The sequence below is a fragment of the Nicrophorus vespilloides genome, unplaced genomic scaffold (assembly GCF_001412225.1).
Source record: "Nicrophorus vespilloides isolate i.1.1-1 unplaced genomic scaffold, Nicve_v1.0, whole genome shotgun sequence".
Taxonomy (NCBI): Eukaryota; Metazoa; Arthropoda; class Insecta; order Coleoptera; family Silphidae; genus Nicrophorus; species Nicrophorus vespilloides.
Window position 1 is genome coordinate 106287 of NW_017099515.1, and position 19004 is coordinate 125290.

Consider the following 19004-nt stretch of genomic DNA (forward strand, 5'->3'; position numbering starts at 1 on the left):
AGAGAGAGAAAAACGATGAAACTTGCAAGTTTTCTTTTCTGGTTTGTGCGTGTGCAGGTCATTGGCACAAAAGGTCAGAATATATATATGTATGAATAAATATGAAAGTGCGAAGTTTTTGGCGCCGTTTGTTCGGAACGGATACGAGGGTGTCGGTGATATTTATGCGAGCCTTTTCACATAAATCACGACAGGTCAATTTTCATAGGAACGATCCATCCGCAAAAATGAAACAAAAAATAGGAAATGTTGCGAAATGGGACACATGACATTTCAAATCTAGTCCTCTTACATCACATTACATATCTTAAATATAAAATATTTATGTTTAATTATGAGGAACTCAATCCTGTGTTGATCCAATCTTGCTTTTCTTTAAAGCAACACTAGAGAAGTTTCAAGAAATTAATATGAAGTTGTAGAAAAAGCAAAGATATTTTAAATAACTGTAGTTTCTTTAAAATTAAGTTCGGTCCGACCTAATCTCTCGGATTCCCGCAGACGCTGAAAACTGTAGAAACAAGAAGCCTGGGGGAGAAAGTAAAACGGAGAGAAGAAAGAGAAAAAAGGAGAAGCTTTTATAAACATGTTTATTAAGACGACGGTTATTACGTTTATACGTGCGTCAAGTTGCGCATGAAAAGTTGCGAGCTTTTATCTTTACAGCCGTGGGGATTTATCTTCGCGCCTTGGAATCTTCCAACCCCTATTATTAATTCGGCCCACAACAAATTTCCCGACAATGCATCATATAGGCCGGCGGGGGTGAAAGAGTTTCGACACAATTCATATTTACCACGGCGCTCGTAAATTCCGTTTTATCCGATCCGCAATACAATCTAGCATGCAAATATTGTTTTCCTTTAGTAGTAGGTTCTGCTTCTAGCAGAGTTAAGAACGAGCGAATGAAACGCGCATAAATCACAATATTATAATTATTATTTTTCGTGATGGGGGGGTTAGGGGGTCGGCTTGAGATACGAGGGGGGAATTACGATGGGGGGTTTGGAACCCCGACAACGAGGGGGGACGGACGCCAATTACTTTGTCAGTGCTTGAGAATTATTGCTTGTGCTGCGAAGCAGAGCCGAGAGACTCTTTCATGCCAACCTATAATTAAATAAAAATCTATGCGAATATTGCGTTTACATTACTTGAATCCACACGATTATTTATTACTTATATACTACCAGGAAATGTATTATGTTTGTACATATTTTACAGTAAATTTACCTTACCAACAATCTACGTTTAATTTGCAATAATTTAAAGCTATTTGAAACAAGAAAAATCAAATGCATCTGTGACTTGTGCTTACAAGAAAAAATAACGTAACAAAACTAAAAGTAAACAAAAAAAAACATAATTCCTATTATTAACCTTCCGTTATTCCGTATGTGAGTCGCCAATGGGTACAAAGCAACCATAACTTTTGCAACCCCGACCTTTGTACCTTTTTCATACTGACTATATATTTATAAAAGCGAGTAGTGGTTTTGATAATAATTTACTTTACCATTTTTTTAAAATAATATAAAAATTAACTGGACGTAGAGACTCAACAAAAATAAGGAATGGAATCAGACAAAGACAAACAATCAGAAACAAACGATGCAGAGATGTTTTTTTGTATATTTTTATTAATTAATTACTAACGTAATATTTAATGATGCTTCTCAGACGCCACGCGTGTAACAATGTTACGAAATGCCGCACGAGTAACAGACAATAACTCAAAATAGAGAAAATACAAAAGATTTTAATTTTTTTAATACATTTTATGTTTTATTAACTTATCAAAATATAAGCAAAATTTTATATATTTTAATTTGACAATAATACATTATAATTTGATGGAAAACTAAAGAAATGTTATTATTATTTTTTCGTTTTATAATTGATCAGTTGTAGAAATAAATATTATTATCATTTTTCTATTAATAATTTTGATCGTACATAATAAAAGTTTTGTAAAAGCGGAACAAGATGCGATGACATAATAGAACACACGTAGAGCCAGGCATATGCATTCACTATTTTTTTTTTGCAAAAGGCAGGCAACAACAATAATGATGGAAAACTGAACGTGCAGCTGGAAATTTTTAACAAGCTCTGCTTATTGTGTATTCCACTTCTGTTCCTTGTTGAAGCCTGGCTCTTTTTATGCCAATTGTACTGACAAAAACATTTTATTTCGAAACCGTGCTGTACAATATACATATACGTATATATTAACGAAAGGACAGAGTTAAATATGAAAAGAGGAATCTCCTATCGAGAATTTTACTTTGTAAATTATAATCATTTTTAGCATCGTATAGTTGAATTCATGTATAAGATTCGCATTTTACTGGATAGAAAATTAAGAAAATATATAGTATACAAAAGTTGATTTTTTAAATTTGCATATTTTTTTTAAGAGAAACAGTTCAAGGTGAGGTGCAAAAAAGATATTGGAATTTATGCTAATCATTGATGTAACCATAATAATCCTGGAAGTTACCCCTGCTCTTCAAATGTGAAAAAGCTTAGAAGCCATCTCATAACATATGAACAAATTTTTGAAATTGACTTCGTAATTAATCTTTGGAAACCACTGGTTTAGATTATTAAAGTAGCAATGATTATTATTAACAATACATCTAAATAATGTATATAAAAATAACCCTGGCTATAAAATGATTCATTAAAAAAAATCATATCATGTGCGATCAAATTAAAAGCTAAACAAGGGTTGTTTTATGTTTTACAAGGGGTGCGATATGAAATTTAATAATAATCGTAGATATTTAATTTCGGCTGTCGCTCGAGTGGTTGAATGGGGTTGGGTCGTACATCCGAAATACTTAAAAGTCCTTAATTACCACCCCCTCGATATGGTTCTATCTCTTCCTGTGGAGCGGAAATTTCGGGGGTAGGAGGCGGTTTGCAATTACGTGATTAAAAAAAAAAATAACGCACCCACGATCGCCGAAGCGATACAATCTTCCATAGTGTTCAACAACCCCCAACTCTAATGTGTCATATCAGAATGATGAATTTCCATCCAAAAAAAAATCAAATGTGTGAGAACGACATTACTCTTTTATTTCTTGAATCAATTTGGTAATTTCATGATACTAACACTGGCTTCATTCGATTCAAATGGTATTTTTGGGTATATTATATTTTTTTTTTACAATTTAATGAATTAACAGCAACAAAAAGTTTTTATTATATTCTAGATTAGGTACAGGTTAGTAAAATGCATGAGACAGAATATTTACAATTCCTTTTTTATAAAATTTTGTTATTCACTTTTTTTCTCCTAGTTCCTAAAAATAACGTTAATATGACTAAAAGGTGTTCGTTTTTGAACATGTGTTTGTTGTCTGCAAATAAAAGTCTTTCGCGAATGAGGCCGATTGTTGTTTAAAGTAATAACAAATACTTTTTAATTAACAAATCTTTTTAATTATTATATCTCAAGGTCTTGAATTGCTTGCAGTACTTCGTAAATAGTTGTTCTAGTTTTAGACTATATATATTAAAATAAGGTAATATATAACAATACCAGATGATATGCCAGGTCATATGGAAATTGTCGTATAATTTGCTTCCACGAATAGACTTTGAGTGCGTTTTTGTCATTGCACAGTAAAAAGCGTTTCGCGTGTTCAATCTTGTAACGATAATAGCTTAACAACCGAACGAACGGTTCAGAAGGGCATAAAGTAATTTATAAATTCCATTCGCATTTAGTCCGTTCCCGAATGCATGTGCACATATCCATCAATTTACAGTAGTTGGAGACTTTTTAATATCAAATTAGACCGGAAAATCGTGCTGTAAAGTTTGTTCCGAAAAGCGGGTGGGACCTTCGCAGTCGCTCTAAAAACGTGTTCCTACATAATAAACATTTTATTGCACTTCGCGGCGAACTTCTGCGCGGATTTTAACACAAAATTAGCCACCGCCACTGCCTTCAACCCCTTTTATTTCCACCCTCATTACAACCCCAATTACTTTTATGCAGAAAAGTTCCGCGTAAAGTTTCGGAGAAGACTTACAAAAAATAAACTGAACGTGATGCAACGCAAAATTAATATGGAGTATTAAACTATTATAAAACTACTTGTAAATAACAAGAGAAAACAAAAGGTAAACAAGAACTACTACTTGTTTCGAATACTTTAATTTTCTTAAGAAGATAATTTATGAAAATGTATATTACTAATAAAGATTCAAATAATTAACTTTGTAAAACATACAAAAGAATAAATAAAATCAATTTTATATTATAGAAAATTAGTTATAATTAAGTAAAATTTTAATTAAGCAAAATGAAAATAAATTTTGAAAAAAGTAGTAGTACACAATATTGTACGTATTTAATGCCATTGTTACTCCTGTTTGATACAACGATTACCCGTACTATGCGAGGTATTGCTGTATATAATTTTAAAAATATTCTATATCTTTTACAAAAGTATCAAAGAAGTTTACAATGATTAAGTAGTATTAAATAGTTTAGAATCGACGTTAAAAATTACAAAAAACTTTTCTTTTAAGGAATTGTATCAGAAATCCATTAAACGTTGAATAAAAAACTTTGGAGCATTAAATATTAAAGCGACGATAAATGCAAATTGCGATCCGCTCTTGATCAATTTCTCAAAGTCTGAAGAAATAAAAGCATGGCGAGTTATTATGACCGTCCGTATAACTCAATTTTATTTCACGGCCGTAGATGGTGACACATGCACATTTCCACCTCTATATTAATTCTATTTCGTTGAAACTAAAGCAAAAAATAATATAATACAAGAGGTATATATGTCTGGTATAAAATATATTACCTCAGCTGTACTTTTATATTGCTTGAATAAGTCTTAATAAATTTCAGTCGGCGGGGAGAAAATGCGCGTTTTGCATTGTTGCTTTTATAATTTTTTTGCCACTCTACTTTGCTTATCTTGATCGTGGAATTGCCGTGTTCCTGGAACAATGCAGAAAATTAAAGGAATCGCTCGTGCAGACGCTTGTGTACATATCAGAAATATACGACATGAAGAGAAAGGCAGCAAAAAGGACGGAAAACAACAATGGATAAAGCGTCCACTTCGTAGCGATTATTTCGTGGTTTATTACAGGTGGCGTCAGGTAATGCACCTCGGGGAGTTTGTCCGAAGGGTGCGTGAGACGCGTGCATTCGTTCCGAGTAAACACCCGCAGTTAATTTAAATCAATAGAAAAAGGAAAAACAAATGGTCAAATTGTTGTGTCATTGCTAATTGGTTACAGTTCTCTCTAGAATTATAGTCAAATAGATTGATCATTTATCAAAAGTCTAATTACTTAATTAGTTTATATACATATGCTCTTACTTTTATCATAATTTTCTTCCAAGTTAGGTTTTTAAATTTATTATATTTATATCGTTCAGCAATTTATTTCAGTCGATGCTATTTAATAAATGCGTTCTTTTAAGTTTAGTTCATAGTTCGACTTACATTGCAAAAGTCCTTTTGGCAGTCCTTAGGGCCGGCATCTCTAGTAATACATGTTTGTTGGGTTATCTTTTTCTTCTACTAACTTCTTTTAAAGTATTTTTGAAGTTTATTATATTTATGATGCCCCTCAGGTAGTTTATTATATCCATAAACATTTAAACTCACTAACTACATTATTAAATAAATGTAACATTCTGCAATGGTCATATTTAATAATTTAGTCACATCAATTCCTTTTATAAGATATTTCATATTTGTACCTGAAACTCTGTTATTAATACTTTTTGTAAGTTTATATATGACAATATACCTTATTGTTGCTAATTTATATTTTGTATATTTTAGTATTGTACTAATTTACTTTGAAACAATTCATATAAGCAAGTCAAAATAGAAATAAATGAACATAAAAATATGAACTTTTAAAAACATAAGCTTAGTTCAAATCAAGATTTATGAGAATCACTCACACAATAGCGGAAGATGAACGAAAGAGAAGAAGACCAAGAAGTCATTCATAGAGAATTGAGAGAAGTAGGGATAGAGGCAAGACGATTGAAAGATATATATAGGAAGTCGAAAGATATTATAATATTGAAAGCACATAATCATTGTTAGAAGCCTTAAGTCGCTGTCCCTACTAATATTAATATTAATTTTATATCTTAAATATTTAGTTTAATCATGGCGTTTAATCATGGGAAAAGAAAAATAAAATGAGTAGTGAAAACATTAATATATTAAATTAATATTAATTATAGTATTCCTTTGCATTATCCATTGTATTTTATTTTTGTAATGCTGATATAAATAATTTAAGTATTATCATCTATATTTCTCGTTTTATAAAATGGATACAATCATCCTACTTTTTTGAAAGGGGTGTAGAATGTTTCAGTGCCAAGCCGCTAATTGGTAGAATGTATTCCTCGAATAAAAATAAAAGAAAGCATCTGAAGGCAGGGGCAGGAAACGCTTTTCTTCCTGACCCGCATTTCTTTCGAGGAATTCTAAATTTCGCCCGAGTGCCCTCCAGCAAATCTCCATGATCCATCTTGACGGTTTTAATCTTGCCATTAGGCGTGAAGGGCCCCAGGTTAACATTTTAATGGAGGTCGTGTTCTTTCAGCCCTTTGCACTCACCCTTCACCTCTCTGCATTCACCACCCCTCGTGGTCCTCCCTCCCGCCTCCACTCCGAATTAGCGAATCGATGGAAACAAAAGGAATATTGGTTGGAGAGTCTGGGTTCTATCGTAGAGTCGACACGAAAATTATTACCAGCATGAGCTTCTTATGCGTCTGCAAAGTTTGCATTGCCAGAAACTTTTGCTTATTAATATTGTATGTGAGGAGGAGTGGAACGACGGGGTTTTGTATATATGGAATGTATACTTTACCTCCAAGTGCTAAATTTTCTGATAGATTGCATTTTTTTTCTCTCCCCGTTGTTTTTCATTTAGTTCTGCCGTGACAGATGAAATGTACGACAGCATCAAGCCTATTTATAACATTAAGCTTCCTGGAAAGAAAAGCAGGAAGAGAAAAATATATAAACCGTGACAGATATATATGAATGGGAAAAAGCGACTTGCTTACAAGAAAGAATTTTATTGTCGCTTTGTGCACTTTTATTATCTATTAAATGATGTTATTGACTTTCCCGGTGCCTCCACTAAAAAAAAAAGATGGAAACTATATATATGAGAGCAGAGAAAAAGATGTATAGGCGTATTATTAAATATATCCGGAATAAAAGCTTTTCGTGACAAGAGGGTGAATACCTCCATAATCCCCGAAAGTGGAGCGAACAAGGCAACAGCGATAATATAGTTCCCATCTTCTCTTCCTCTTCGATCCCTCTTCCTTCCACTTTTTTTGATGTTGTTAGTTATTTTTTTTTATTCTTGCGTATGTTCTATACGTACATATTTTTTGTTAGCTTCTTTTTCTGCATCATCCTCTTTGTTTTGGTCTTCGTTCACTGCTCGTTACCGAATCGAAAACAAAAATTCTCTAAGTAAATGATGGATCTCGCTAAAAGCTCTGTCGTCAACAATCCCGATCACAATGAGAAAGAACAAAGGCATCGGTGGCGAAGGGCGAACTTCTCGCATCAGGATTTTTGCAAAGTTTTAATTTCCAACCGGAGGAAATTCTATTATATCTTCCATTTCGCTCCCCCGCCCATGCGAGACATTATTTATTTTGAAAAGGCGCGCGAATATCCTAACTTTCATGTTGAATCCATTCAATTTCAAATATCTGATATTTCCTAATGCATATTTTATCAAAATTAATTTTTTTCTTACACTGAAATCCTTAAATTTATAGATAATTGTTTTCATTTCCGGGCTTAAAAACATATAAATATTTATCAAATTCAAATTTTCATAAAAATGTTGATTTTACATTTTCTGATTTTCTTGATCTTGTTAAAATTAAATATATGTATTTGTGAGTACAAAATCACAAAAAATTGTTTTCGCCGCATACAATTTACTTGTTTCCTTTCATTCCAGGACATGATTAAGTAGCATAAATACAAGAAAAAAAAGGGCTTTAATGCAGGGCCACTTTGTTTTGTTTGCCATACCGGAATAATTCGCGTAATGAAAATTTGTAGCATATTTTTAATAAGCTACTTACGTCGTCGCTCTTGCAAAGTATTTCCTTTTTCTTTTCGCAAATTGGACGCAAAATCTCCTTCGCCGTCTCTCGGATTGAATTATAACACGGCGTTTCACAAAAACGTGAATTGGTTCTTGAAAATAACTAAACAAGCGTGCAAGGATTCTTTGAAGATTTCAATTCGAATTGCAAAACTTTATATTTACATCTATGTAAATCCTAATCATTTTCATGCAAATAATACTATTATTCCTTATTTGTTCATACTAGTTTTCGATCATGACAGAGTTTAAATCGATTAATTATTTGACAGATGAATTTAATTAATGAATTTGACAGAATTAAAAAAATACAAAATTGATAGTATGTCATTTTCGGAGAAGTTATTTTCAACGAAAACAAACATGAAACTAAGTGCAAGTAGTACAATGTCATAGACGCTGTATATCTAATGCTTGGGTCGCATTGCGCAACATTTACCAACATATATTGTGGCGCTATTGAGTATCACTCTAGCGGTAGTCACGTCTCATGTAAACCCAATATTAACATCTCCGGTCGAAGCTTATGTTATCAATTCAATATAAAAATTAACTGTAGCTTAAGTATGTTGTTTTGTTTAAATTTAATTAAATGTTATTTACATTACTTGAGTTTGTAATTTAATGATTCACATCAGAACGTAAACCGATGACTCCTAAGTAATCCACTCAAACAACATGCAGGTTAATTATATCATATTCCACAACAATTTCCGGATTACGTAATTTGGCTCCGGAATTACCTCCTCAACTGGTCAAGCCAATTGAATACCTAAACCGCAATGAAGTTAGCGTAATGATGAATTATCAGACTATAAGGATTCGAGGTACAAGTTTACATTGAAACGCTCGGATTTAATTATTTGCGAAAAGTTTTCGTCTCTATTACAAATTGAATTAAGGGTATTTTAGCAAAGGAAAAAGAGGAAGCGCGATGAGAGGAGCACCTCAATTAGGCCAGATTTGTGATTAGATCTAATTACACGATTGTTGTCGCACAATTTGCCTCTCGACACTCCTCACCGGATATCGACCCACGCGTCCGTCCGTCCGCCTTTCCGGCCGAGCGGGTTTGGTTTGCATAAGGGGTTGAAATGCGAACTGCGAACCGGGGACGCCTTCTCCTCCGCCTCCATCTACCTCAACCTCTATCCACCTCATGTGCAGCCCTTCATCCCTAGAGGAACGAAGGGTGGGTTAGTTGTAATTGATTTCAATTGCAATTCATGGCGGGGCCAATCTGAGCTGAGGCGCGTGCGGGAGACGCGATAAACATGACGATGATATTGCCATGATGATGATGACGGAAACTGCGATGACGATTCCCCCCCCAAATGGCACGTCTCCGATGTTGATTAATCCTCGGAGATGGTGGTGTGCGGCCGCACACATCAAAAGGTTTTAATATCACCCAGGAATCTTTGAATATATTTAAACGGGACCACTTTAATATTAATCGCGACGCGAAAAATAAAGGGGGATCCGAAATACAAATCTTTCTTCATAAAGCTCCACTCCCTTCGTTCACCAGGAACTTCAATCATCCCTCATAGGCCACACGTTTTGTTGGTCTCCGCAAACCCATCTTACAACTCCAAGGCGGATTGATGAAAATGGTATAAAAATAGAAAAGTCCTTTCTCATACGAAAATATAAAGAATCAAGTATTTTAGTTACTACTACATCAATGCAATATAAAATATAATTGTATGTGAAGTATTATATTTGAATATCTTAACTCAAGTAATATAGTTATTTGGATGCTGAACAACAAAACCATCAAACTTATTTCGTAATTTATTAATTTAATTGTACTCTTTTTAAAAAAGGTAAATTTCACATTTGAAACAGTCAAACATAACACATCCAATATTGTATATCACTTAGCGTATTGCCTCAGTAGATTGATGGACATGGATCTAAATATAAATATCGCAATTGAATAGTGTGCAATTAGAACAATGGCTTCGTTTTATGGTTTGAGCTGGGATTTATGTTGCGGTGCGCAATTTCGAGGAACAAAGAAAATGGTTTTGGGATTCAAACCAAACCACGTAATTCCGCAGCGATCGCAATGATGGACAGTTGAAAAGATTGAACGGTTGCAGCCGCCGGTCAAATTAATTGCAAACCCGAAATTAATGAAAAATTCAAATTAACACAGCACACCTCGTATGCGTTTGCAAACTAACCAACAAATAATTATACAATAGAATTGAAATACTATACATTCTGTACAGAAAACAATTACGTTTCAAAGACAAACATATTTGATTAAAAGGCAGCTTCGTATTATTGAAATAAATTGATATCGGATATGAACAGATTCGTAAACTAATTTTGCTTTTTATAATACATCTTTCAATTTTACGGCCAAATTGAATATCTGAGAAGATTTTATGTCTTAAGGAACTCCGGATATAAGTAATTACATTAGACCTGATACAGATCCGAACGGGATTTCATTATCCCGGGAATATTATACTCATACTTTGTTTCTGCTTTTTGTTGATAATCTTTTGATGTTACAATATGGAAAGACCGGAGTGGAATCAAATTGTAAATCAAATCATGTATAATGCGATTTCTAAAAAAAATCTCCATGTTTTATATATATTCAGAAACATGGAAATATATTCCATTTAGATTCAGAATAATTACTTTTTAGTATTGAAAAATAAATATACTTATAGTACTTATTTTATAATAATGAAATTACGAAAAATAAAGCAATAATGTAGAAACTTAGCTTAAAATGTAATAGAACATCATCAAATATTAAATAAGACAAGTTGAATGCAATTTAAGTTGAACAATTAATTTTATATGCAGCATATCTGGGAAATTTATCACTTATCTATATAATAATCTGGGCATGCGAGAGTCAAATAAATCCGAGCGAGTTAAGTGGATTTACGTAAATGGAAACAGTGCTGAATTAGTTGAATTTCCTAAATGAACTTAAAACGAATGAATCTCTACAGAATCATTTCATTTGAGTTGAGTGAGCGAGTTGAGTTGAGTGAGGGAGGGAGGACGGATGGTTCTTGCAATTTCGAGATTTAAATTTTTCGATTGCACTGCATTCCCCGAAGACCGGAGGAAAGGGGTTTTCGTCGTCGGGCGTCTGTCTGTATGTGTGTGTTTGGGAGGATAGGTCTCTCTTCCAGAAGACGGCACGCCGGGTGCTCCCCAATTTGCCCTCAGCTCATATTTCTCCCGGGCGAGTTACGACCTTAATCCCCTTAGCCCTATCGCCCGCGATGGCTCCATATTCTGGTGGATGTGGGACCGCGGCGCGCCCCAACGACTTGGGGGCGCACTTCATAATTGCGCCTCATTCAAATGAATCAATTCGCGCGAAGAAGAAACTCGGTATTATTAATGGTAGAAACGCGTAAAGACGAATATCATCACAGGAATCATAACTAAGCAATTCAGTATAATTTATAGTGAAACTCATAAAGACAAATGTTATTATAGAAATTATAACTAAGGAGTTTTCAATGTTATTAATCTTTATTAATAATCAAGAAATTCACAAAATTAATAACATCTTTTGTGTTTAAAATACTTCAATTACTAATAAATAAACTAGCAACAAAACAAATATTTTTAAATTTAACTTTCTGATTTGGTAATTATTAATATGAGATCATTAATTATTTATATAATTGTATTTATTATTACATTAAAAAAACATTCTATAAATTATAATTAAATAATTAAAGACATTTCAGCAAAATTAAAACAAAAATATAAACTGTAAATTCTCTGTGACAATTTTAATTTATTTATATTCCTGATTCAAAATCGTATCCGTTGTAGAATTTTAATTTTAAATTCATGAAAGCGATAAAGTATTAATTGTGACATGACAAACGTTTTAAATCCATTTTTGAAATAAATATATTGATGAATGAAAATATTGCAAGGTTTTTCTCTAATTTGTATAATAAATATTGTTATTATTAAGAAATTTCTAAATATAGAAAAATAATTAATAAAATTCTAACAAAATAGAAAAAAGAAATAAACTAACTGCATATTTTGTGATTGATTTTACTTATGAACGATTGTATCCAATGTAGTATTTACATTCGTTTATATTCATAGATGAAACCGTACTATATAAACGTAACACGATAAACGTTTTAAAACCACTTTTAAATATGGATGAATAAAAATATTGCAAGGTAAATGAAATGCCCGCAAAAATGGAAGGATAAATAAAATAATAGTAAATGAAGGAATAAAATGATATTGCAAAATATAAAGTAACAAGGATGAAAAAGCTGGGTCGTTCCGTATCCGTTCACAATGTGCTTTATTAAGGATGTCGCGATGTTAAACAGACGTCGCGTGTGTTCCAATATCCGTGTCTGTTTCCGGTCAAAGGAACAACTCCCATTCGTTTTTCCGCCTTTGCACGTCCTCAAATTCCCCTCGAACACCTTTTGCGCAGAGGAATGTCGTCCGCGCGGAACGCCGACGAAACAAAGAAAGGAAGGAACAAGGACGAGTAATTTTCCTCGAATAATCTCGTGACACATCCAGAGCATCGGCGCTTTTATTGGGCTCCCCCTTTTTGTTGCTTTTCGTTTTGCTCCAGAAGGCAACCAGGGCTTGTCAATGTAACATCTTTTATGGAGAAGGCTTTTTTTTTTGCCATGTTGCTGTTGTAGTTGCTACACAACATAAATTCGCAGCGATCCCTAATAGATCAAAGTCTGCAGGGAATGAGTAGTAGCACCCGCATTTCCATTTTAAAAGAGATTCACATCAAATTTCTCTCGACTGATCGAACGGGATACCGTTTTTTGATGTATGATAAAGTAACTTAGACGTTAAACATACCGGTAATGGAACTTCTAATGTACAAACATACTCAACCATTATTTATTACCATATTAAAATCCATTTAATAGAATAAGTTAAATGAATAAATTTAAAAAAATATATTCTTTTATTTTGTAGTAAATCATATTTAATATAATAAATATCTATCACGAACATTAGTTAGACATGTTAAAGTATTTTTTGTTTACCAACTGTTACTCGCGCGGCATTTCGTAACAACTTTATTGAATAGATTGTGGAAAAATATAACATATTACATTCTAAGCATGTTTATTTTATAAAAAAGTAACAATTTTCCTGATTGTTTGTTTTTGTATGAATCCATTGTTAATTTTCGAAAATTTGTTCCATTTTTTAGATTAAAAACTTTTTACGATGATTCATTTTAATTTCACAAAAAGGGTAAGTTTTAATTATTAAAATATTATATATATTTTTAAAAAATGTAAAGTTAAATATTATAAACCATTACTCTGAAAGACTCTACTAAGAATATTTTGCTGTTAATCCTTCAACACATTACTCTAAAATGGCGTTATGTGCTTTTACAAATCGTCAATCAGTATCAACAAGGTACATAAGTTGTCCCATCTTTCCAGTATTAAAAGATACGATTGCTTTATTACCACTACTGTCTCATAGACGCCGCGCGATTATTACATAATCTGAATAACCATATTTTGCTAGTGTTTTATGTTACTGGTACATTCATACCACATAGCTAAATTGTTTCTTGTTTTAAACTAAAAGATGCGTAACGAAAACTGTATTTCAAGTTTGGCTTATTAGTTGCATAACCACACCACATAACCACTAAATGCAATGAGTTTAGTTAATAATAGTAAATAATGGTGATGAAAATGGCTTTAATAACATTTTTACCTAACTTGCTTTTTATTTGGGATTTTTTTTTATATATATTTTTTTGCATTTCATTTCTCGTACCTCATAACTGTTCACGATCGAACAGTTTTGAATAAAATAGTGTGCGATGGTGCATATCATACGCCGCATTTTTTTTTGCACCCGCGATTTCGTATTTATCCTCATTTCTCTCACCCTGTGTCGTACATTTTTTCAATATTTCACATCGACGTGTTGATGTGTCAATTAGCCCTGGGGAGTTGGCATTTAACACCACCGTGTCCTCCCTCTAATGCACTTTTGATGGAGACCACCCCCCAAAATATGTATATTTCCACAGCTACCCAAAAACCGAAAATTCCGTCATCGTTAAACCATCGATTATATCGGAAATACAGCGCGTCCCCATTATATGCAATTTAATCATTTTGTTTTCACGTGCTATATGACAGACAGCAGATATACTCCGGCTATGTGCACGGATTTTGCACAAAACACATACATTGGGGGATGAAAAGTGGCTTCCATAGGGGAAACGGAAATCTGATACACAATTCACCATCCCACCATGCAATTCGGGGATGGTTTTGTAAATATTTAAGTCGCGTTTCTGCGCTCGCATTATGAACCCTTCTTGTGCAAATACCGGGGCACGCAATAATGCTTCAATTATTTTTATGCAGCACATATTTTGCGACTCTATTGATGGCCATGTTTGCGCAGCTTCTCGTTCCTGACTACATCTCATATTCCATTGCAACAAAAGCGAAACACACACCATTCCCAACGACAAATTGAAAACAAAATTGGAATTTCATATGTACGACATATGCTTAAATTATGTTTGCAGTGCTATACGGATATAATCTAGAAAGGTAATAACCGGTAGCAAAGACAAAAAAAGCTCCGACTGAATGAGAAATACTCGAGTTTATTCTACTTAAATGTTTACATTTGGCAGATGCGCCGGGCTCACACATACGAGGTTTCACGTAATAAACCCAGCGGAATAGTCAACAGACATTCCTCTAAACGTGAAATAAAATTTAATTGTAGTATACTCCATTATTATTGCCATGGTAACAACTAAACTATTATTTTAATCGCATCTTCTAAAATATAATTGTTTTCATTTCTTTAACATTTGGTAAAGTTGTATTTTTTTCAATATTTTAAAAATATGTATAAACAATGCAATAATAATTAACTTACCTTATTTATGAAATGAAGATTCTAGCAAAATGATCTGTAACAAAAAATATATGATTGTTTAATTCATGTGATTTGTTTTATAAACAAGTGTATAATGAAATATAGTGGAACCTCGCTTAAACTTATGATCCGGATTTTTACTCGTATAGTGAAACACTTTTCCCATATAAACGAATGTAAAATACAATAAAGCGTTTCTTGACGGAAAAATAAAGTATAACTTGGTCTCGATTTTTAATTTGCTCGTTAAGTGAAAGGCTCCTTATGCGAGGTGCTCTTTAAGCGAGGTATATTAAACTGACTGCATATTGAAATTGATTATATAAGAAATGCATAAAAAAGAGATTGTTGTAGACATTTATTTTAGGTTACTTGGAAAAGAAAATACAAATTATAAAAGTAATTTAATTTCAAGCGAAAATATTGGATATTTGGACAAAAATATTGTACAAAATTGTAATATTATTCAGAAATATTTAAGTGAAACTTACGAGGTTAATAAAAATAATTAAATATACGCATAACAATGTAAAGAAATTTAAAGTTTAAATATATAATAATTACGTTAATTAAAACAAAAGTAAAAACAACTAAAATAATATTGAAAACTCCAATTATTAAAAATCATTACAAAGAGATACTAATCATAGGTTGAAACGTATATTAGTATAATAATAAAATATTATTTAATAAATGTTTTTTATTTATTTTATATATAATTTGATTATTGGTTAAAAATCAAAATACAAATGACCATAGGTCATGCCTAAAATATTTATATTAACAATTGAATTTACTATTTTATAATAGAATAAAAATGTTTTATATAAATTTATAAAACAAATTATAATCCGAAATATATATTTACCTCAAATATTATGAATTTAAAGCTGAATAAGCATAGAAAAGCTATAATAAAAATTTGCAGGATTAAAAAAAAATATTGGAATAGAGTCGGTATCGCGTTTTAATCCGTAATTGGTGTTATTCGGGCATGGAAAGTAATTTTCAATGGGAAATGGGAATTGTGCAACCGCCACTTTTATTCGCGGCAGTTGAGGTTGACGTGCATCGCGGCGCAAGAGCGAGAGCTTGCTTCTAAATGCCCTCAAAGTTCGGAAGCTTGAACGACCCTTTGAAAAGGTCCCGCCCGTCCTTTACTGCGGGCTCCGAGCTCTAGGCGAAACCCAGACATAACCTCGCATTTCGGAATGCAAACGCAAGCCAGATTCATTATGATCATTATTTGGTGGAAATCCGTGAATTTTGTATATTAAAGCGTGGTTTATAAATTGCTCGTTAGATATTCGTTCGCTCAAAGAAGTTAACGCAAGTGGATTGAAATATCAAGAAGCGGATGTTTTGTAAAAATACAAATTGGTATTTTAACGTTGGAAGTATTGCATGAATATTTGCATCAATTTAAATATAGAAATAGTATTTGATAGAATAACATAATCTGAATGTGTAACACATTAATTATACAAGGTAGAAAGACCTATGGTCAGTAACATTTTGTAACGATTTATATATTTTTTATTATGATTTAATTTATAAATACGTACGACTGTTAATTAAACATTATTATATTTGTTGCAGAAACAAAGTATAAAATGTATTTGAATATTGTGTTGAGATGTATACATATTAGTTGGTACGTCTAACATACATTTATGTTTCATGTACAGTGTGGACGCACCATTATAATAATTTTTCAGTTCTCAATATATTGTCTTAATTTGAGATGGAATTACTGAATGAAAAAAAAAACAGCATTCATTAGAGAACGCTCGTAACGAAGCTCGGATGCAATGAAAATAATCCCTGCAGAAGTGGGCGAAGCTAAATTGCTCAACGACAAAAAGTCTACAGTATGCTGCTGCATTTACCACATGGTATGTATGCATCACGAGCAGTGAAATAATAAAAATGAATTACCCGACAATGATTCACCTTTTTCGTTCCGCCTTCCTTGAGGGAGGGGAAGGCAATTTCGTTAAGTAAAGGCGTCGAATGGAGCAGCCCATTTATTAGGAAAAGATATTAAAGATTGCAAAAAAGTTGCTCGTCGTCAAGGGAAAAGGATGGACGGAAGCGAGAGGATGCATTCTGCGCTTTTTATCGTTGCACGGGATTGCCGTTTTCCGTTTCCGGTTTTGACTCTTCCCGGCGAATTGAGAAATAGCCCCGTCCGGCAGTAAACCTCTTTATTATTACGTCGTCGCCTCAAGAAGCCTGGTCACCCTAAGAAGGACTACTTAAAGTATAGTTGTTTGCTCTCGATGTCGAACAGTGTTAGAAAGCGCACGCTATCTCTGCCTCTCAGTGTGTATACATGTAACATGTATCAGAGATTCCCAGAGCGTTTTGTTGCTGCTTTCAGTTCGGTTTCCTTAGAGGTCATCTTCAATGAGGAGGAAAATTAACGGGGCGAATAAAAGCAACCACCTCAATGCACTTTTCTTTTACTTGTTCGTTAGCTTCGAACTCGAAGTTCCAAGCTGGATCCTCTCAACTATCCAAGGATAACCAGTCTTATCTTACGATTCCCGTCTACAGATATGTTCTATTACGCGGAGAAAATGTGAGACTGTTAATTAAGTTTCATTAGTTTTGCGGGTTAGAAATTAAAATGCCAATCTCGGTCGTAAATCGTTTCCCGTCTAATTAATGGGGAATCGAGTTTTAATTTTTGGGATACGTCGAGGGATGAATACATTGGGTTTCGAGAAATTAACGGGTGGCGTCGCGACGCTCGCTGCGTCGTTGCGCAACACAAAGCGACATTACACGTCCTTATTAATTATGTCGCCGCTAATGGCTCCATTTTATACCGCATGGAATATCCATTAAAGAAATTTATTGGTCCCCAAAGCTATTCGCACATAAGGCACGACATCGAAACAACCAAACAAAACGAAATAGCAACATATAATAAAATATGAAAGAAAAACTAATTTCGTTGTTGTTTTCGTGTTTTATGTATTTCCGTTGTGATGTATGTCTGCACATTACCGATGAAAATTAATTTTCCTAAACTGAGTTGCTCAAACTTAATGAATAGTTGCATTGGAGCAGTTCAAGCTGCAAACGATTCCCAATTGCTTTCGGAATGCTATTACAAGAGCGTGTGCACTTCTTAATGAAATATCAGCCATTTTCCAGATGCTTTCTCTTTAAGTTTATAGGATTTCGTCAAAGCTATGTTAATTATACGTTTAAGCATTAGCAAGCCTATTCTCAAATCTTCATAGAAAACTAATATCATTAAAATTAAGTTACATGTAATTTACATTATCATTTAAGATTTCTATGATTATATAATTTAGTTCTTATTATATAAATAGCATCTTTCTGAAATATCTAAGATAACAAAATTTAACAATTATTTATTATCAACTTGAATTTAGTTTAAAGTAGATAATAAGTACAAAATTATCATTTATTATTAAGAATTATAATATTTATTGTAACAATAATAAAATGCAATATTAAACATTTTCATATAATAATAAAGCAAAAATTTAACTTTATTCCAAAGTTTGTTTTTTGAAATCTATATTATTCTTTTTCACTAATGTTTGATATTTAAATGCAAGTTACTTTTTTTTAATTATAAATAAGTTTTAACAACAAGTTTTATAACTTTATTTTAGTAATGGTTTTGTTGATAATTTGAAGTAAACTGTATTCAAGCTCTAACTGCTTTTGCTTTGATCCAGATGCATTTTAACCATTCCAAACAAAAATGCAGTGAACGTAACAATGAAATAGTGCAGTTGATAATTGATGAATGCACTCTTCGCCGTTTCGGCAATGTGAAGGATGTAGGTCATTCGAAACAGCTATCAGACCAAACTAAATTTAGTATTCATGAAAAACAAAGTAAAAACAGCAAAACAAGA

At 32.8% G+C, this 19004-nt stretch overlaps 1 protein-coding gene across 1 annotated transcript in view; it reads right to left on the bottom strand.

The window, feature by feature from the left end:
* Positions 1-15134, bottom strand: part of LOC108564614 (connectin-like) — a 95945-nt gene extending 80811 nt beyond the window's left edge. The window contains exon 1 of the mRNA XM_017923714.1: positions 15100-15134. The gene's annotated coding sequence lies outside the window, so the exon portion shown is untranslated. The remainder of the gene's footprint in view (positions 1-15099) is intronic.
* Between the last annotated feature and the right edge of the window lie 3870 nt (positions 15135-19004).